Below are 23,705 nucleotides of genomic sequence, written 5' to 3'. Positions count from 1 at the left end.
ACTCCTACACCGGTAGTGTAGGAGGATATAAGCAATATGAAAGCAAGTCCCATCACCAACTTCAGCCTCTGGAGTTTTGGTGTTTGGAATCAATTTTTAAGTAGTCCCACCCATGTTCAAATCTTTGGAGGCGTCACCCATATGTCGTAGTGTAGGAAGATAGAAGCAATATGAAAGCAGGCCCCGCCACCACCTTCCGCCTCTGGAGTTTTTTTACGCAGCCTAAACCACATCTACCCACATTATGCAAATAAATTGCATGTCACACTATGTCCCAGGAATTTTACTATTCCTGCCTAGCAAAACCTTCTTAACGCAAGGTTGAATGCTCTTAATTAAATGCTTAAGTGGAAGCTATTTAATCATACATTAACCAATCTATACCCATGGATTTTCTTACCATCCGATCCACAACAAACCTGACCAATCACTGTCAACTGCATCTCATACAATTGACGTATTTATTTCAACACTTAACTTTTGGGCACTCCAAATTACCCTCGTCGATCTGTCCCAACTGATCCAATGGCTATCGTGTCGTATCACATGCCAACTAGCTTGACCGATCTCCAACATATATTTCATTTACCTCAATCCAAAAATTATCGTGTAATCTCGCACGATTACTAGCATGATACATAACAGGTCGAGAGCACGCGAGATAAGCGGTTTTGCTTCCCCAGTGATGTGCTACGTGTCAACCCCTCAGGTTAATTGCGTGAATTTGTAAAATACTATTTACCATTTTGAGACCACGCGAGATACTACTTACCGCTTTCATAGACCGCTCCATTATTCTGTTGTCACGTGGCTTAAACTGATCCCTTCACTTCTTGACTTTATTTTGCACAATATTCGATCCTATTCTATCAATCTTGTCCGTTGATCTAATTGATCCAATGGTTCTTGTGCACGGTTACTCCTTTCCTTTCTTTGTCTTCATGCAATTCCTCAGTGTTCTGGTTTATTCATCCAACTCACCTATACGATTCTCTGTGCATCTATCCTTTCTGATATTATTCAATCACTTCTGATTTTTGTACTCCTCCTCTATGCACTGTCCTCTCTCTGTTCTTCTGTGATTTAGGTTTTCTACAGGGTTTCTAGTCTTTGGTTATTCTTCAGTGCAACTTCCCCTGAACTTACTTCTACGTACTCTTAAACGTTATCACATCTGAACTTCAACTTTGATCCTTAAATCAGATTCAAACGATCAGACCGACCACTATCCTTCATTCTCCACCTCTGCGTTCGGCTTTAATTCCACCCGCGTACATATACCATGCAAAATTACTCTAATTCACACACAATTTATAATTTCGTTAATCAATACACACCACACAACTCAGGAATCAAATTATATGTCTTTATAAACAATTATTTACATAATGAATCTCTCTCTCTCTTGCCTGATTTTCTAATCAGTGGCATTTTTCCTTTCCTGCCTGTAGGCTTACAGTAAAACCCTATCTAATCTCTGAACTCTAATTCTCACTCTTACTCACTAACTAACTCTCTCTATGCCTTTTAGGCTTACATTTATACAAAAGGTTCTATAACCCTTTTCGGTTCAGATCCTTAATCTTTTGAACCAAATCCTAAATATCCTCTAAGTCCACTTTTGTCTCAACTAATCCCTAAGGATCCTCTCTAGTTCCAAAAACCATGAAACCAATTCCTCATCTGAGATTTACAATTGATTTCCAAATCTCTCAATCCCTATGGAATCTTAACTAGCCTAAATCTCTCATGTTCTCCAACATTCAGGAACATTTACAGTATCTAATTAGTTCCTATACTAAATATCTCTTATTAAAATCACTCAAAAACCTTAATAATTACATTAATTTGATACATAGGAATCCAAATTTCTTAAAAACACAAGACCCCCCATGTCTACTAAAATACAATGAAATTTCTGAGTCGAATGCTCCTACATCAGACTCCCAAGGTTGAAAACAATCACAATCTCCAGATCATGTGTCCTCATATGTTGATAGAAAAACCTCCAGGGTCCCAATTTTAATTTGTAACTGTCCAAACGCTCTACACCTTTGCTATTGTTGTATGTCTCCTATCTTCTATTTCATCTTCCTCTCCTTGTCAATTCGTTTCAAATTCTGATTGATCACTCTTCATGTTGTTGTCAATCTCCTCCATCTGGACTGCTTCATCATTAATTGCCATAATTCTTCAATCTCCATCTCTAGCATATCCTTGGACTGGTACACACTCTGCCATTTACTTCTACCTCTTTCTCTTTACTTCAATTTGTTGTTGTTGTCCACTAACTCTTGCATCTTCACATTCTCTTTCTCTTTCATGGTTAACTCTTCCTTCATCAAATCCTGATTTTCCAGCATTATTTCTAGAAATTGAACATCTCTGTCCCACGGATTAAACTTTTCCATAGAATCTTCCTCTTCCATCTTTACTTGGCTGCTCATATGTGCCAAATTCTCTCCAGCATCTGCAACAAAACCTGCACTCACAAAAAAATAATTAAAATGAAAAACATAAGGCCTTAGTTCCTCTTCTTCCTTTGGCAATATTTGAGTATGCTGCTCTAATTTTTCCTCCTCTATCAACACATTAGTATGCTAATTCAACCTCTCTATAGAATTATCTAAAGGACTCTCGAGACTATCAACAAGTCTCTCTTTCACACCATCTGCTTCAATTATGTCTTTCTGCTCTTGTCCACTATAGTGAACTCCTTCTTCTGCAACCACACTGTCATACTCTGAGTTTTCCAGTAAATACTCCAGTAATTCAATTTCTCTTTGACACTTCATAAGTATTTCATCATCACTTATAATTCCTACATTTGTACACAATTTATCAGTTTGAAAATTACAAGGTTCAACAGTCTCAACTGTTGCTTCACATATCATCTCTTTAGACTGAATCTCATCTCCTTCCTTCACAAGAAATTGTTCATGTGTTGTAACAGCTTCAAATATCAATGTATTACTAAATTCTTTCTGCTACAATAATTCACTGTTTTTCTCATCCAAGAGACATTATCCATCCCTCTTTACTTCAGAGTATTTATCTTCTAAAAGGTACTCTTCCACACTTTTGACAACTTCAAAAGACTGCTCATCTTCTACAAAACTTGTAATCACATCAAAACTATTAGATTCAAAAATACAAGGTTTTACATCCTCCTGCTAATCCAAATTTGTCCAAAAATTCAGAAAATCATCAATAATTCCTTCCTCAGCAAAGTAAACTTCTTGATGTCTTGAATTCTCACAATAATTCATAAGATCTTCCACAGATATCCATTCTTCATCTTCACCCAAAACTTCACCCTGTTCTGCTTCACAAATGGAAACTTCCATTCTCAACTCAGCTTCTCTGAGTTCTTCAAAATTCAATTTAACATTCATTACTTGTTCAAGCTTCATCAGCTCTTTTGCTAACTACATATTCAACTACTACTTTCTCTTCTCTTGTAGCCTCTCCCACTTTACTTTCTTCCTCATGACACAACCATGCCTCTGGTCTTCTTTATTTATCTGCAACATCTTCATCAATATCTCAAGATGGAAATTTATCTCAGCTTTTCCTCTGTCAATTCCCTCTTGACTCATTCTCTTGCCATTTGTCTTGGCATCCTCCTTCTTCACCTTTATTCTATGGTGGTCTTCCTTGGAACGACTATCTGTAGTCATCTTCTTCTCTATCTTCATGAGTTCCTCACTCACTTACTATGAGCTGCACTAAAACCTCTGTAACAGCAAGTCCTTCCTACTGTCACTTACCTCACCAAGCTCTCCTCTGTACCTGGTCTTTTGGCAAGCATTTGGTTCTTTATTCTCTCAAACCTCTTTGAGCACTTCTCTCTGCTCCTTCTATTCTTCAACTCATCTGCACCTTTCAAGAACACAATAGTCCTCTTGTATTTTAATCACAAATGAATTCTGGCCACCTCTTCTTTTACTTAGAAATTCTTCCCATCTTTCTTCATTATTGCTTCTTTTCTTTTGTTGAGATACCTCCTTTTTATCTACAACCTGAATTCCACAACACCATCTTCAACCCAGATTCAAACAAAAACATATCATCTCACCTTCAACATCTCTACATGATCTTGTTCTCCCATCCATCTACACTTCGAATGGATTGTTCTCTATTCCTTTGCATCTGCAAATTCTGCTACACTTTATCTCTGTGTGACCACTATTTGTCAGATTTAAAATCTGATCTCCTCTTGCATCCTTTCATCACCATTCACATGTATACACACCTTCAAAACATAACTTTGTTCTAAATTTTATCAAATAATTCTTACACATAGAGTTTCCTTATTCTGCTCTGACACCAAAAATGATGCAGACTAAACTGTATCTACCCACATTATGCAAATAAAATTGCATGTCACACTATGTCCTAGGAATTTTAATATTCCTGCCCAGTAAAACCTTCTTAACCCAAGGTTGAATGCTCTTAATTAAATGCTTAGGCAGAAACTATTTAATCATACGTTAACCAGACTATACTCGTGGATTTTCTTACCGCCCAATCCACAACAAACCTGACCAATCACCGTCAACCATGTGTCACACAACTAACGTATTTATTTCAACACTTGACTTTTGGGTGCTCCAAATTACCCTCGTCGATCCGTCTCGTCTGATCCAATGGCTATCGTGACGTATCACGTGCCAACTAGCCCGATTGATCTCCACCATATATTTCATTTACCTCAATCCAACGATGATCGTGTAATCTCACATGATTACTAGCATGATACATAACAGGTCGAGAGTGTGCGAGATAAGCAATTTTGCTTCCCCACCGATGTGCTACGTGTCAACCCCTGAAGTTAATTGTGCGAATTTGTAAAATATCGTCTACCATTTTGAGGCCGCGTGAGATAATACTTACCTCTTTCATAGACCACTCCATTATTCTACTGTCACATGGCTTAAATTGATCCCTTCACTTCTTGACTTTACTTTGTGTGATAAGATCTTGGTCGATCGTATTCTACCAATCTTGTCCGTTGATCTGACTGATTCAATGGTTCCTGTGCACAGTTACTCCTTTCCTTTCTTTATCTTTATGCAATTCATGATTGTTTTGGTTTATTCATTCAACTCGCTTATACAACTCTTTGTGCATCTATCCTTTCTGAGATTATTCAATCACTTCTGATTGTTGTACTCCTCCTCTATGCATTGTCCTCTCTCTCTGTTCTTTTGCGGTTTATGTTTTCTCCAGGGTTTCTGGTCTTTGGTTGTTCTTCAGCACAACTTCTCCTAAACTTACTTCTACGTAATCTTAAGCACTATCACATCTGAACTTCAACTTTGATCCTTCAATCAAATTCAAATGATCATACCACTATCCTTCATTATCCAACTCTGTGTTCTGCTTTAATTTCACCTACATACATATACCATGCAGAATTACTCTAATTCACACACAATTTATAATTCCATTAATCAATACACACCACACAACTCAGGAATCAAATTCTCTGTCTTTATAAACAATTATTTAAATAATGAATCTCTCTGTCTCTTGCTTGATTTTCTAATCAGTGACCTTTTCCCTTTCCTGCCCGTAGGCTTACAATCAAACCCTATCTAATCTCTGAACTCTAATTCTCACTCTAACTCACTAACTAACTCTCTCTATGCCTTTTAGTCTTACATTTATAAAAAAGGTTGTGTAACCCATTTCGGTTCAGATCCATAATCTTTTGAACTAAATCTTGAATATCCTCTAAGTCCACTTTTGTCTCAACTGATCCCTAAGGATGCTCTCTAGGTCCACAAACCATGAAACCAATTCCTAATCTAAGATTTACAATTGATTTCCAAATCTCTCAATCCCTATGGAATCTTAACTAACCTAAATCTCTCATGTTCTCCAACATATTGGAACATTTATAATATGCCTTACAATATCTAATTAATTCCTATTCTAAATATCTCTTATTAAAATCACTCAAAAACCTTAATAGTTACATTAATTTGATACATAGGAATCCAACTTTCTTAAAAACACAAGACCCCCCATGTCTACTAAAATACAATGAAATTCCTGAGCAGATGTTGTTGCATCAGTTTTGGTGTTTGGAATCGATTTGCAAGTAGTCCCGCCCGTGCTCAAATATTTGGAGGCATCACCCATACGCCTGTAGTGTAGGAGGATACAAGAAATATGAATGAAAGTCTCATCACCAACTTCGACCTCTAGAGTGTTGTTGTTTGGAATCGATGTTCAAGTAGTACCACCCGTGTTCCAATATATGGAGGAGTCAGCCATATGCCTATAGTGTAGGATGATACAAGCACTATGAAAGAATGCCCCATCACCAACTCCAGCCTCTAGAGTTTTGGTATTTGGATTTTGTTTGCTAGTAGTCCCATGGTGTTCAAGTAGCTAGAGGTGTCACCCATACGCCCATAGTGTAGGAGGATACAAGCAATATGAAAGCAAGTCCCATCACCAACTCTGGCCTCTGGAGTTTTGGTGTTTGGAATCAATTTGAAAGTAGTCCCACCTGTGTTCAAACCTTTGGAGGCGTCACCCGTACGCCTGTAGTGTACGAGGATACAGGAAATATGAAGGCAAGTGGCATCACCAACTCTGACCTCTGGAGTTTTGGTGTTTAGAATCGATTTGCAAGTAGTCCCACCTGCTTTCAAATCTCTGGACGCATCACCCATACGCCCATAGTGTAGGAGGATACAAGAAATATGAAAGCAAGTCCCATCACCAACTCCGGCCTCTAGATTTTTTATGTTTGGAATCGATTTGTAAGTACTCCCACTCATGTTCAAATACTTGGAGGTGTCACCCATATGCCCATAATGTAGGAGGATACAAGCAATACGAAAGGAAGTCCCATCACCAACTCCGACCTCTGGATTTTTGGCGTTTGAAATCGATTTGCAAGTAGTCCCACCCGTGTTCAAATATCTGGAGGTGTCACACATACCCCCGTAGTGTATGAGGATACAGGAAATATGAAAGAAAGTCCCATCACCAACTCCTACCTCTAAAGTTTTGGTGTTTGAAGTCGATTTGCAAGTAGTCCCACCCAAGTTCAAATATCTGGAGGTGTCACCGATATGCCTGTAGTGTATGAGGATATAAGAAATATGAAAGAAAGACCCATCACTAACTCTGGCCTCTGGAGTTTGAGTGTTTGGAATCGATTTGCAAGTAGTCCCACCCGTTTTCAAATCTCTGGAGGTGTCACCCATACACTTGTAGTGTAGGAGGATACAAGCAATATGAAAGAAAGTCCCGTCACCAACTCTAGCCTCTGGAGTTTTTGTTTTTGGAATCGATTTGCAAGTAGTCCCACCCATGTTCCAATCTCTGGAGGCGTCACACATACGCCTGTAGTGTAGGAGGATACAAGAAATATCAAAGCAAGTCTCATCACCAACTTCGGCCTCTTGAGTTTTGGTGTTTGGAATCCATTTTCAAGTAGTCCCACCCATGTTCAAATCTCTAGGGGTGTCACCCATACACCCATAGTGTTGCAGGATACAAGCAATATGAAAGCAAGTCTCATCACCAACTCTGTCCTTTGTAGTTTTGGTGTTTGGAATTGATTTGCACGTAGTCCCACTTGTGTTTAAATCTTTGGAGGCGTCACCCATACGCCCATAGTGTAGGAGGATACAAGTAATATGAAAGCAAGTTCCATCACCAACTCCGGCCTCTGGAGGTTTGGTGTTTGGAATCATTTTGCAAGTAGTCCCACCTGTGTTCAAATCTCTTGAGGTGTCGCCAATACACTCGTAGTGTAGGTCCAGGATACAAGCAATATGAAAGCAAGTTCCATCACCAACTCTGGCCTCTGAAGTTTTGTTGTTTGGAATTGATTTGCAAGTAGTCCCACCCATGTTCAAATCTTTGGAGGCATCACCCATACACCCATAGTTTAGGAGGATACAAGCAATGTGAAAGCGTGTCCCATCACCAACTCCGGCCTCTGGAGCTTTGGTGTTTGGAATCAATTTGCAAATATTCCCACCCATGTTCAAATCTCTGGAGGCGTCACCCATATACCTGTAGTGTAGGAGGATACAAGCAACATGAAAGCAAGTCCCATCACCAACTCCAGCCTCTGGAGTTTTGGTGTTTGGAATCGATTTAAAAGTAGTCCCACCCATGTTCAAATCTTTGAAGGCATCACCCATATGCCCGTAGTGTATGAGGATTCAAGTAATATGAAAACAAGTCCCATCACCAACTCCGACTTCTAGAATTTTGATGTTTGAAATTTATTTACAAGTAGTCTCACCTGTGTTGTATGCAATAGTGCATGTTACTAAATTCATTTATCCCTCATCTATATTACTAGATATAGATTTATTTTTTTTATTAGATCTAATGCGGAAAGCATTCCCATTTACCATCTAAATCATTGGAGAAGCTAGTTAGCTTATGACATGTCATTGCTTCCTTCCTCTACATCCCTTTGGCTTATGCAAGACTCGTTTATTCGTGATATTAAAGGAAGTTCGTTGAATTTCAAAGAGATAATGGTAATCAAAAGGTAATAGAATTCTACGAAGAATTATGATAATAAGAAAAGAGAATAATGACAAATTACAAATATTACAAGGCATCCCATCGAATGTTTTAAGAAAATAATGACAATCAAAGGATAAAAAGAATTTGAATGAGAGAAATGAGCACAAGAATGCAAGAGAATAACGACATTCAGAAGGCGAGTAGAAGAAATGGCAAGAGAAGAAAGACTTAAGAAAAAAAAACAATTAATTAGAATGTGTAAAAGAAAACGATAATGCAAGTAAAGATGAACAAAGTGGTTGTAAAAAAAAATTGGACACTTATAATGCAAACCATGATAAGCAATGTCGCGGAAATTATAATACAAAGTGAATTTCCTCAAGTGTTTTCTTGCTTCCAAAGAACCAAGAGAGGCATTCCTATTGATAAAGCGAAGGGGAAGATCGAAGGCACCCTAAGCGCTAGTGATTGCAGTCGGGTTGATATGGAGAACAACACGTAACACACATGAATGCAAAGAGAATCACATAATGGAAGGCAAGCATCATGCACACCAAGTTTTCATGTACTTGATTCCATAGTTACTAAATTCGATACACATCTTATAAATATTAAGTTGTTTTTTTAAGTTTGAAAAATGGAAATCAATTAGGATTATATTCCAAACTTGAAATAAAAATCATTAATCTTATGGGAATGTTAATATTTAATGTTTATTTAAGATGTACCAACAATAATAAAGAATAAAATGCATCAAATTTATTTGCATATATGGTAAATTGAAAAAAAAAAACAAAATCTAATAATATGAATCACAAAAATTCAATGCTTGAGTTCACTCTAAAGAATAAGATATTGTATATTAAAAGTAAGTTTGAAATAATTTACACATACAAAGAAATTTATGCGTCAATCACTATCTCTATCATATTGAGATTTATTCAATAATCAATGCATGCAAATTAACTTTTGTGGTGAACCATAGAAAATTGGTGTTTGGAATCGATTTGGAAGTAGTCCCACCCGTGTTCAAATCTCGTAGTGTAGGAGGATATAAGCAATATGAAAGGAAGTCCCATCACCAACTCCGGTCTTTAGAGTTTGGGTGTTTGGAATCGATTTGCAAGTAGTCTCACCCGTGTTCAAATCTCTGGAGGCGTCACCCATATGCCCGTAGTGTATATGAAAGCGAGTCTCATCACCAACTCCGGCATTTGGAGATGCCCGTAGTGTATATGAAAGCGAGTCTCATCACCAACTCCAGCGGGTGTTTCGAATCGATTTGCAAGTAGTCTCACCCGTGTTCAAATCTCTGGAGGCGTCACCCATATGCCCGTAGTGTATATGAAAGCGAGTCTCATCACCAACTCCGGCATTTGGAGATGCCCGTAGTGTATATGAAAGCGAGTCTCATCACCAACTTGTTGAGATTTTATGTTTGGGATGAAATAGGCAAAAATCTCAGCTGATGACAACAATAGGGATTCAGTTCCTAGATTAGCTCCAGGTTGTTGGGAGGGAGTTAATGCCTCCTATATTTGATGTGAGGGAGTTATGAAGCTGTTAGATTCTCTAGGCTATATAACAGGCAACCATTCGGATGTTTGCTAAGAGAGTGTGAGGATTTCATGATGTAATCTCCTAATTTGATTAATAAACTCCTGATGCCTATGTTTGGTGGACGTAGCCCAGACTGGTTGGGTGAACCACGTTAAAAGCTGTGTCTTATGTGCTTGATTGTTTCTATGTTTATTTAATTTGGCTGTGCACCTGATCCAACAAGTGGTATCAGAGCATGTTGGAGGTGCTGGTGTGTCTGACTGCTGGAGGTGGAGTGCTGCGTGTGGAAGCTTACTATTCAAACTGCCTGGAGAACGCCTGTCCGCCTGCGTGTGAATACTGATGCTGGAGTCCGGCGTGCGTGGTCTAGGCGCTGGAGGGAGCCAGAGCCTGGACAAGGAAGGTTGCTGAGATTTCAGAGATGCAACACCGATTAACGAAGGGTTTGTTGATTATGGCTCCTGTGACATCCACGTCAAAGCTCGTCGAGGTAATTCTTTTTGTATGAGTGAATTCCGGTTGGACCACAAACATTGAGGAACACTGAATATCAGAACCAGCAAGCGTTGTCAGGCAGCGTGGGTTAATAAATTGAAGGCTGATGCGTGGATTGCTGTGCGGTGGATAGCTGATGCGTGGATTGCTTTGCGCGTGGAGTTGATGCGTTTTCTGCCTATGCGTATTCACCAGCTGATGTGTAGAGCAATATTACCTGCGCTGAGGTATGTTTTCCGTGTTAATGCGTGTTGGAAAACATTCAAATGCGTGTTGGTAAACCTCGGCAAATTGCGAGTCCAATTCCCACTTCATTTAAAATGTTTGTAGCTGTGCGTGAATGCATGGATAAACTGTAATATTGCGCAGAATTAAGAAACGCCTTACCCACATACCAAATAATTATATAGTCTGGCGATCTTTCCTGTGAATGTTGTACAGCCGTGGAGGTTAAAATTATTGTGAAGTGCAAACAAGAACATTTTTTTGTGAAGTGCGCATTTGTGTGAGCCAGAAGCTAAGAACACAAAACATGTTGTTTATTTTTGGCGGTGATCTGAAATAACTGTAACTTGCCCAGCAAATGAAAATTTTTAAAGGAAAAGGTACAAAGACATAGGCAGGGTTTTTCTTTGTTGTGTAAAAACAAAGGCATAGGCAGTTTTTTGTAAAGGCATAGGCAATTTTTTAAATTGCTGGTTGGATATTTGGAGATTACTGTGTTTTTTGCTTATATCAAATGGCAAAAACTCAAAGTGCCCGTTTTGAAATTGAGAAATTTAATGGCAAGAATAATTTTGAGATCTGGAAGGTGAAGATGCACGATCTGCTGGTTCAACAAGGTGTGGCGAAAGCACTGTTGGGGAAAAACAAAAGACCTCCTTCCATGACGGAGGATGAATGGGATGAGATGGACGATAGAGCTCTGAGCGCTATTCGGTTATGTCTGGCGGACGATGTTCTGTTTAACATTGTGTCAGAGAAATCCGCCGCAGGCTTGTGGTCAAAGCTTGAGAAGCTCTATATGACGAAATCTTTGACAAATCGGATTCTCCTGAAACGGCAGCTTTACAGTTTGCGGATGAAAGAAGGTACCTCAATTGCTGATCACCTGAATGAATTTTAATACCTTGTTGGTGCAATTAAACAGTCTAGATGTGAAATTTGATTCAGAGGATAAGGCAATAACTCTATTATGTTCTTTGCCTAAATCCTGGGATGACTTTGTTACTTCCATAAGTTTTAGTACATCAGAAATCCTTGAGTTTGACGATGTTGTTGGAGCCTTGTTGGCTGAGGAGACGAGGAAGAGGTCGAATGCAGACACCTCTACATCAGAGGTAATGATGGCCAGAGGTCGCTCACAAGAGAGACACTCCGGGGGAAAGCATAGCGACTCTCGCTCAAAATCCAAAGGAAAGAAGCCCAAGGTGAAGTGCTGGCATTGTGGCAAGGCTGGACATCTGAAAAAGGATTGCTGGAAGCGAAAGCAGGCTGCTAAAGAAGGCTCTTCGACAGAAAAGAAGGAAGCCAACACCACAGATACAGGTTCAGTATCTGGTTCAGGTATGAGTGATGAAGTATTGTCAGTTAATATTTCAAAACATGATCAACATTGGTTGTTAGATTCCGGGGCATCTAACCACATGTGTATTCATAAAGATTGGTTTAAAACATATAGATCAATTGATGATGGTGTTGTGTACATGGGTAATGATGTAACATGTAATATTGTGGGAATTGGGAGCATACAGCTGCAAATGTTTGATGGGACAACAAAAATATTAACTGATGTGAGGCATGTACCAGATTTAAGGAAAAATTTGATTTCATTAGGAGCACTTGATTCAAATGGATATAAAACTGTAATTCAAGGTGGAGTTATGAAAATCTATAAAGGTATCTTACTAGTGATGAAGGCTAAGAAAGTAGGAAATCTATTTCAGTTAGAAGGTAGAACTGGGTCAGATCATGTGTCTGTGTCTGAACATGACAGTAGTTCCATTCACTTATGGCATCAAAGATTGGGGCATATGAGTGAAAGAGGATTGAAAATTTTGGCTGACCGAAAGTTACTTCCTAATCTAAGATCTGGAAAATTGGATTTCTGTAAACATTGTCTGTTTGGTAAACAAAGTAAACAAAAGTTTAAAACAGGCAAACATACTAGTAAAGGCATACTTGATTATATCCATTCAGATGTGTGGGGTCCAGCTCCTACAGCTTCATATGGTGGTTCGTCTTATTTTGTATCATTCATTGATGACTTTTCTTGGAAATTTTGGGTCTTCATGTTGAAAAAGAAGTCTGATGTTTTTACAGTTTTCAAGTAGTTTAGAGCATTGGTAGAAAACAACACTGGTAGAACTATAAAATGTTTAAGAATTGACAATGGTGGTGAGTTTTCCTCCAAGGAGTTTGACAGCTATTGCAAGGATGCAGGGATCGAAAGACATAAGACCATGGTTTATACTCCTCAGCAGAATGGAGTTGTTGAACGCATGAACAAGACTCTTCTAGAGAGAGCAAGGTGTATGTTGAGTAACGCCGGGTTGCCGAAGGAGTTGTGGACGGAAGCAGTGGCAACCGCTTGTTATGTGATAAACCGATCTCCATCAACGGCAATAGACTGCAAGGTTCCGCAAGAGGTATGGACAGGGCACCCTTGTGACTATTCTAAACTCAGAGTGTTTGGTTGTGATGCATATGCTCTAGTGCCTAAACATCAGCGAACTAAATTAGATCCAAAGTCTAAAAGGTATATCTTTGTTGGGTATGGTGATGGAACAAAGGGATTTAGATTGTGGGATCCTACTACCCACAAAATCATCATCAACAGAGATGTAAAGTTTAATGAATCCTCTCTTGTACAGTTAGATGTAGATAGAAGATTGAAACAGGATGATGTATCTGATTTCCAGCATATTCAGTTTGACAGCATTTCTAATGATAGTCATAACGACCATAGCTCAGATTCTAGTCATGAACAGGTTTCAGAATCAGATTATGAACAGGGTTCAGATGGAGGACATGAAGAGGTCTCAGATGGCGATCATGAAGAAATTCCTACAGTTGATAGATAGCCAATTGTGGAAGCACTAGAAACATTCTTAAGGAGATCTACAAGGATCAAACGTCGTCCGAGAAGGTATGATGATCATGCTACTTTAGTTGCTTTGATCGCTAATGATGATGAACCTTTGTGTTATCAGGAAGCTGTAGAAGGTTCAAATAGTGACAAATGGAAAGCAGCCATGAAGGAAGAAATGATGGCCTTAGGTAAGAATGGTACATGGGATCTGGTTGAGCTTCCGAAAGGCAGGAAAACTGTGGGATGCAAATGGGTCTTCAAGCTGAAACGGGGTGTGAATGATACGGAAGACAGGTACAAAGCTCGGCTGGTTGCAAAAGGGTTTTCTCAGAAAGCTGGCATAGACTTTCATGAGATATTTTCACCAGTGGTTAAAATTGTTTCAATTAGAATTGTGTTAGCATTAGTGGCTTTGTTTGATTTGGAGTTGCAGCAGTTAGATGTTAAGACTGCATTTCTACATGGTGATTTAGATGAGGAAATATATATGGAACAACCGGAAGGGTTTGTTCAGCATCGCAATGCGAAATTTGTCTGCAGGCTCAAGAAGTCATTATATGGCCTGAAGCAGTCGCCTCGGCAGTGGTATAAGAAGTTTGATTCTTTCATGTTGAGTCAGAAATATGTAAGAAGTGAATATGATCATTTTGTGTATTTTAAGCAGTTAAATAATGGCATGTTCATTATCTTAGTGTTATATGTTGATGATATGCTTTTAGCAAGCAAAAGCATTGTAGAATCAACAGGTTGAAGACTCAGATGGCAAGGACGTTTGATATGAAAGATCTAGGAGCGGCAAGACAGATTTTGGGCATGGAGATTTTCAGAGACAGGAGTAATGGTAAGCTCTGGCTATCACAACAGAAGTATGTTGAGAAAATACTTTTGAGGTTTCGTATGAACAATGTGAAGCCTGTGTCGATCCCTTTAGCTTCCCATTTTAAGCTTTCTTCGAGTTTATGTCCTAATACATATGAAGAAAAGGATTATATGTCTCGAATTCCTTATGCCAATGTAGTAGGATGTTTGATGTATGCGATGGTGTGTACGCGACCAGATATTTCTCATGCAGTTGGGGTTGTCAGCAGGTACATGGCAAATCCGGGTAAAGAACACTGGTCAGCAGTGAAATGGGTGCTTCGGTACTTGAGAGGCATAAGTAGTTATTGTATTTCTTACAATAAGAGTAGTGAATTTGTTTGCGGATATGTTGATTCCGATTTTTTGGATAAGAGAAGATCAACTTCAGGGTACGTCTTTACTCTTGCAGGTGGAGCTATTAGCTGGATGTCAAAGCTACAGAACATTGTTGCTTTGTCTACTACTGAAGCAGAATACATTACTGCTTCTCATGCTTGCAAAGAGGCGGTTTGGTTGAAAGGTTTGCTTGGTGAGTTTGGTAGGTTACAGGACAACATCAGGTTACTTTGTGATAGTCAAAGTTCAATACATTTGGCTAAGAATCCGGCCTATCATAGTAAATAAAAGCATATTCCAATCAAATATCATTTTGTAAGACAGGTTATCACTAAAAGGGGAGTCTCTCTTGAAAAGGTGCATACAAAGGAAAACTGTGCAGACATGTTCACGAAACCAGTTTTGTTGGAGAAGCTACGCTGGTGTTTGGCTTCTCTTGGCTTGCAGAAAAGATAAAATAATAATAACAGGGCATCAGGCGAATTGTTGTCAAGGTGGAGATTGTTGAGATTTTCTGTTTGGGATGAAATAGGCAAAAATCTCAGCTGATGACAACAATAGGGATTCAGTTCCTAGATTAGCTCCAGGTTGTTGGGAGGGAGTTAATGCCTCCTATATTTGATGTGAGGGAGTTATGAAGCTGTTAGATTCTCTAGGCTATATAACAGGAAACCATTCGGATGTTTGCTAAGAGAGTGTGAGAATTTCATGATGTAATCTCCTAATTTGATTAATAAACTCCTGATGCCTATGTTTGGTGGACGTAGCCCAGACTGGTTGGGTGAACCACGTTAAAAGCTATGTCTTATGTGCTTGATTGTTTCTATGTTTATTTAATTTTGCTGTGCACCTAATCCAACACAACTCCAACGTTTGGAGATGCCCGTAGTGTATATGAAAGCGAGTCTCATCACGAACTCCGGCGTTTGGAGTTTCTGTAATATGAAATCTAGTCTCATCACCGAGTTTCTGTAATATGAAATATAGTCTCATCACCAACTCCCACCTCTAGAGAGAACTTACACTTACTGTTTTTTGTTTTCTGAAACTGTTATTTTTTAAATTATTGTTTTTTTCTCTTCTCTACCTTATTTTAATATGAAACTTTCTGTTTTCCACAACTATTATTTTTAATATAAAATTTCTATAAAGTTTTAAATTTAGAAATTATTCTTTTATTATTCTTTTAATTTAGAAATCATTGTGCTGTAGTGAAGAAATCTATTCTCATTACCAACTCTGGCCTTTTGGAAGAAACTGATTGATTTCTAAAACTATTATCTTTTAACATAAATTTCTATAATATTTTTAAATTACTGTTTTTTTCTCTTCTCTAGTATGTTTTAATACTAAACTTTCTGTTTTCTGTTTTTTTTAATATAAAATTTTTATAACAATTTTAATTTAAAAATTATTGTTTTAGTATTTTTTTCCTTTCGATTTAGAAATAACTATTTTCTTTTGTTTTGTAATTCGTTTAATATAGAATTTTTGTAATTATTAAACAAATAGGTCGAAATTGGTAACTATGCTTGATTCACACCCTGATACCACTTGTGCAATGAACAAACCACATAAACCTGCCCATAGCCTAATAGAATAATAAGGAATATTGCAAAGCAACGGGCAAGAATAATCGTCGCTGAGATGGGCAAGAAACCAAAGATGGTGTGAAGGGTAAGTTTAGGTATTCATAGTTTCTAATTGGAGATTTTCTTCTAAAAGATTCGGAAGGGAAATAGTGACCATTAGATGGCAAAAACCATATTCCTACTCCAGCTACAGTCCAGAAATCTTATTTGATTCGTTTGTGCATGAAGATTAAAGAATGATGATACTCACATGGTTGATTATTTCAGTGATTTTGCTAGGAGAAGTGTAAACTTTATAAGGTTTAGACTTTATTTTTTTTAATTATCATTAATCAAGTTATATAGGAATTGTTGGGGTGCAAGTTTGGTTTTCTTTTTAATTATTGAAATGAAAATTGATTAACTACATTTAGATATACTAAGTATTTTTAGATTTTCCAAACTTTTAATTTATCAATATATTTTAAATAATAGAAATAATAATTTTAAGGAAAATTATGTTTATTGGTACGGTATAAATGGTAACAAAGTGGTTTGTTAAGGTATTTTGTGGGGAAAAGGTTATTGATTCAAAAACTTTTTGGAAAAAATCCAACTATGTTAAGGGCTAGTGTGTCCAAAACAAAATCAGATCCCTAACTAATTTTAGCAGCTTACCAATTAAACATGTCAATCATCTTAAAACTCACACCACCTAACAATATATATATATATATATATATAAACAACTAAATTCTTTTTTATTATTTACATTTTTTAATAATAATGTATTGGGATATTTAATGTCTAATTATATTGTATAGGGATAACACAGTGTCTCTCTTACACATTTTAAATGGTTTTTCACCTCGTTGCGCAACGATGCTAATAGAAATTAGAACTGAAATGATTTCAAACGGATTCTCTCCTCCATACCCACCATTCTCGTCCTCCGTTAAACCAGCATTGAAATTAAAGTATGTAGCAAAATATGAATGTCTTGGTTACTAAACCTTGCAGACAGTTTAATGCATTCATAGCTATTGGTATTCTGCATAATTCATAAGGCTAGTGCATTGATAGTTTTCCCATGGTTACGTTCACATACGTGTTTATTGGTAAGCTCAGTGATGGGTTACCATTGATAGTTTTCCCATTGATATCTTATTTTGATCACGTGAGTCAATGCAACGACATTTGAATCGCAACAGAGAGAATATGGTATGGTACGCTTATTGTTGCATTCATTTCTAACACTTTCCTCATGTTGAGGATATTGTTTTTATTGTTTTGATGGATGTATGTCACCCTCTCCCCCGCCCTCTTTGAAAATAAGAAAGTGTTAGCACATGCCTCTATTTCCATTTCCTCCTCATTACTTCCCTAGGGATTTTCTTCGAAAGTGTGGGAGTCAGTGGGTCCATATGCCCTTCTTCTCGTTGCATTGCCTTTAGTTTTGAAGCTTCAAATTTGCGTTGTGCTTTTCTCCAAATAAGTTCAAGGTAGAGTTGAAATGAATGCATCTTATTAGAAAACATGAACTATCAAATATTTTTTTTCTTCTTAGCAAAGATTTTGATATATAACTTTTTGTCCAACAAATATTGTTGAAATGAATGCATCTTATTAGAAAACATGAACTATCAAATATTTTTTTTCTTCTTAGCAAAGATTTTGATATATAACTTTTTGTCCAACAAATATTTTGTTTCCTTTCTGTGTAGTCAATCTCTTCGACTTTGCATAAATTTCTTCTATCTGAATTGAGAAAATGCATGCCAAGTTGAAAGAATAGAGCATCTTGGGTTCTTTTTTCTTATCATTCCAACCAAATAATTTTGAAAGCCATTTAAGCTTTTTTGCAAATTTTATGATTTCAGAAGCATATAATGGGGAAAGCTTTCTTCTTTTAATTGTCTCTTCGATATCAAACATTGTTTCATGATCATCCCCATCTCTATCTACCTCCTGGAAAGGCTTTCTTCCTTCCATTTCAGTATAATGGAAAAACTCTTGTACAAAATATAGTTTTTTTCTATCTAGAAATCCTTGCTGCATTTGGCCACTTCGAGGAATCCTAGACATAAGATAGACACCTTGATGGTTGTAGATTTTTTTCATATTAACTCTTTACAGCTTTTGGTAGAAAAGCATTAGTTCCTCTAGACATAAGATAGACAGCTGGATGGTTGTAGATTTTTTTCATAATAACTCTTCATAGCTTTTGGTAGAAATGCATTAGGTCCTCCTTGGAGCCTTGCAAAGACTGGTATTTTTTGGCTTTCTCGATCTATTTTTGGAAAAATTAAGGAGAACCAAATATGACTGCTTGTTTCCCCTTAATCACAATTTTCCTCTATTTCTCCAGAACCATTACAAACAATAGTCATGGGAATGCATTTGGGAAAATATAATGAATATAGATGGAGAACATTGCTTGTCAAATTCCTCGTTTCTCTTTCTGTATCTGACCTTTGAAATACGTCATTGCAGTGGGTATGAATTCCGTTTAACCCCACAATCATGCTGCTCTATTCAGTTTAGTTTGCAAAGCTTATGGATGTTATGCATTGCCCTAAACAACATCAAATCTAAACCTCTGGCAATGTCAATGGGTGTTACTTTTGCTTTGTTTCATTGTATTTGGAGGTTTTTACTTAGCAGTGGGTCTCTCAGCTATGTAGATTGTATATAATGGTGATTTTATGCATTGGTGAGATTAAAAAGCTTGAAGGCAATAGATCAACAACAAGTTTTGTGTTGTTAAATGGAAATGGCATATAGTTTATAAGCGAAAGTTGAACAAAATCATGTCCACTATAACTATTGTAGCAGGATTTGATATAAAGGTCAATGGAGAGCCCAAGAAAGAAGGTGTCTCATGTGTGAGGCTACTTTTTACTTACGTACTTGTGGAAACTATTTTTCACATATGTTTCAAGCATTTTTATGGGGTAGATCCCTTTTTCTTGGATATGATTTTTTTCAATTTGGGAAAGTAGAATGAATATGGATGAAGAACATGGCTTGTTGAATTCCTCATTTTTATTTCTGTATTTGACCTTTGAAATGCATCATTGTAGTGAGTATGAATTCCATTTAATCCCACAACCATTCTTCTCTGTTCAATTTAGTTTCCAAATATTATGGATGTTATGTGTTGCCCTTGAAAACGTCAGAGCTAAACCTTTGGAAATGTCAATGGGTGTTTCTTTTGCTTTGTTTCATTTTATTTGAATATTTTTACTTAGTATTGGGTCTCTCAGCTCCATGGGTTGTATATAATGGTGATTTTATGTATTGGTGAGATTAATAAGCTTGAAGACAATAGAGCAACGACAAGTTTTGTGTTGTTAAATGGCAATGACATATAGTTTATAAGGGAAAATCGAACAAAATCATGTCTATTATAACTATTGGAGCAAGATTTGATAAAAAGGTCAATGGAGAGCCCAGGAAAGAAGGTGTCTTAATTGTGAGGCTATTTTTGGCTTACCTACTTGTGGAGACTATTTTTCACATATGTTCAAGTATTTTTATGGGGTAGACCCCTTTTTCTTGGATCTGGATTTTTTGGTTCTATCAATTTTCAAGATTTTTAATCTCTTGAAAAGTTGATTGCCAATTTTAATTCCCACCAGTGAAAGAAGCATAGAACTCGTAGGTATGCACATTAAGCTTCTTAATGTCAACGCAACATAAACTAGAATGAGAATGAAGTTTCTAATCGGTAATATCCCTTCTCTTGTAAGGACTTCCCATGCCATCCAATAGTTACTATTTATTTGAAGTAGCTGAAATATTATTTGGGCCATTAATATTATAGGTATCAAAGTACCATTGTATGCAACAATAGTGTAAGACTAGACTAGTATACTAATATTTTTACCCTACCTCTCTCTTTTTCTTCTTCTTGTACATGTTGACAATTTTTATTCTTTTTATCCTTTCTTGCTTTGTGGTTTTTTGGTTGAATCTCTTCCTCTACATCTATTGAATTATGAACATCACACTGCGTTAGTGAGTCATTGGAAGTAACATTCTTCACTATAGTTGTATTTCCGAGGACATGAGATTTTGACAAATATCTTTGATTTGTACAATTCATATTTCTCCATAGCAAAAATAGCTTTCAAAGCATTCTGATGTGCACCAATCAATTCAACATAATTTGTTCCTAATTATAAGTTGTCATTGTATCTACTAACTTGGAGAATTTCACCATCTCAAATTATCTATGAAGAATATCTTGTAAATCAACAAAATATGGATCCCTTACTTCTGCCCCTCAATAAATGATCACTAAACCCATTGTCTATGATCAATAAACACATTTTCTCTTTAGCAGTTACATTGAAAATTTTAATATCGCTAGAACAAGATGAAAGAAATTCAAACCTGGAGGAATGATGTTAGCTACATGTGGAAACCCCACTTGATGAGTTACGTAGACTATAATATTGGAAACTATAATACCAAGTATGCATTCTTATAACAAGCAATTCCAATTTATTAGATGTTTATAGATATGGATTTGCAGTAGCACAACCAGCAATGTATATTAGCTAAACTGAACAATGCATTGCAAAGTGCTACTGTAGACCTTCATCATTTCATCAAAACATTAAAACTAATTAATTCAAGAAACTAAAAACATGTAAAGGATAAGAGAAACATACATGGAAAATGTGTTTTCTATTATGTGCATCCACAAAACCAAAACAATCATAAAAAATATAAATGTCTACATCTTAGCATAAATCTTGAGCAATTTGTATTCACTACCTTCTTTCACCACTCAAATTTAACCCTCTTTCTACAATGTTTGTCTCATCCCCATAAGGAAAAAGTTCAAGATTTTTCTCTAATGCACACGCCTAATGTTTACTATTGTACCTTATTTTTTCCATCTGCTTCCCAAAGAGAATAGTGTCTTTAATTTTCCCACTTTGTATCCAAGGAGATGGAGGGAACATTCTTCACATTTCTTTAGTGACTCATTGGAAGTAACAATCTTCACTATATTTGTATTTCTAGGACATGAGCTTTTGACAAATATCTCTGATTTGTACAATTCATATTTACCCATAGAAAAAATAGCTTTCAAAGCTTTCTAATGTGCACCAACCAATTCAATAGAATTTGTTCCTAATTATAAGTTGTCATTGTATCTATTGACTTGGATAATTTCACCATCTTGCCTTATCTATGAAAAATATCTTGTAAATCAACAAAATATGGATCCCCTATTTCTGCCACTTAATAAATGATCACTAAACCCATTGTCTCTTTAGCATTTACATTGAAAAATTTAATATCGCTAGAACAAGATGAAAAAAGTTCAACCCTAGCAGAATGATGTCAACTACAAGTGAAAAACCCACTTGATGAGCTACGCAAACTATAATCTTAGAAACTAGAATATCATGTATGCATTCTTATAAAAATTAAGTCCAAATTCTTAGATTTTTATAGGCATTGATTTGCAGTAGCACAACCAGTGATGTATGTCATCCAAACTGAACAATGCATTGCAAATTGCTACTATAGAGCTTCATCATTTCATCAAAACATTGAAATTAATCAATTCAAGAAACCCACAATGTGTAAATGATAAGAGAAACATACTTGGAAAATATGTTTTCTAGTATGTGCATCCACAACACCAAAACGATCATCAAAAATATAAATGGATACATCTTAGCATAAATCATGAGCAATTTGTATTCACTACTTTTGTTGACCACTCAATTTAACCCTGTTTCTCCAATGTTTGTCTCATCCCCGTAAGGAAAAAGTTCAATATTTTTCTTTAATGCATACGCCTAAAGTCTATGATTGTACCTTATTTTGTCTATCTTCTTCCCAAAGAGAATAGTTTCTTTAATTTTCCCACTTTATATCCAAGGATATGGAGGGAATGTTAATCCTCTAAATGGATGAGACTTGCATTTCACATGTATATTTTTCCATTCTCCTACAAAAATGCCAACTTGCAATCTAAGAAATTATAAAAATGAAACAAGTATTCTTTACCCAGGCAGCAAACCACTAATCCTCATTTCCTCCCATGACCACTATCAATCAATGTCACTCTAACCACCACAACTTACAAACAGTTAAGGAATTTGATATTCAATAACCTAATACAAACAATATCAACCATTTACCTATCAAACATGGAATAGAAAAAGATTAATCTCTATTATGAGAAAATTGAAATGAAAACATATTCAAGGAATACTGACTTTCTAAGATGCTCATTTTCTTGGAAAAGAAGAAAAAAAATTAACAGTTGCCACTAAGCGGAATTAAAATAGTTAGCCCTCACAATCACAACCAATGGCATCACACACACTTTGAGTCTTAATGGATTGTGCATTTCCCAAAACATCATACTAATATATGTTACTTGTGTTATTTAGAACAACAGATGTTATGGTTTAATCATGTATATACTAGATAAATGGGTTGTCTTGTATTGATTGTAATGATAGTTACAACTAGATAATATCCATGGTAGTTTTCTAGAGTTGTTATTTGCCATGATGTGTACATTGTCTTTCTAATTTTATTCTTTCCATCATATTTATTTTTGGTTTCCTTTTAAAATATATGTTATGATGTTGGTCACACCTACATACTTCCCATAGTGGTTAACCCATTCAACAATTGAATTGTTGGTTGTCTTCATGTGTGTACTTGTCTTTTTTATTTTATTCTTTGCATCATCTTCCTATTTTATTCATTACATCATATTTGTGAATCACATGACACTAAATGGAATCTACTTGTCTTTGCAATTAACATTCTTTTCTAATCATCCCCTTCATTCCAACCATAGCCTTTTCATTTTACATAATTTGCACGAATCATGTACTTAAGGCATATTGATTTCAAAATGCATGCTTGTGACAACCATGAACAATAAACCAAATTGTTAACCCCTATGGAATTATCATTCATGCTCTTCTCCAAAATTTTGCATTGATATTGGCCCCTCGCGCTTCCATTTCGCAGGTTTTTGCCTTCCAGGACAACTCCTTTCCTCCTCATCATGGAACCTACCTTGATAGAGAATGTCATCGCTTTGCTACTAGTTGGATCTATAATGATCCAACCATCACTCCAAATAGTTGAGCTCGGCCTTGTTCCTTCGATGAAGACATCATCCCAATGCTACTGCATTTCCCTCTCTAACGGTGCCTCCTAAAACAGAACTTTGATGTCGTCTACTTACAATGGCCATGTTGCCTCTGGTGACCTACAGTTGGGGT

Source organism: Pinus tabuliformis, chromosome 9 (assembly GCF_031772625.1).
Source record: "Pinus tabuliformis cultivar Carrire ecotype Pingquan chromosome 9, CPIR1, whole genome shotgun sequence".
Taxonomy (NCBI): Eukaryota; Viridiplantae; Streptophyta; class Pinopsida; order Pinales; family Pinaceae; genus Pinus; species Pinus tabuliformis.
This window is presented reverse-complemented; position numbering follows the sequence as displayed.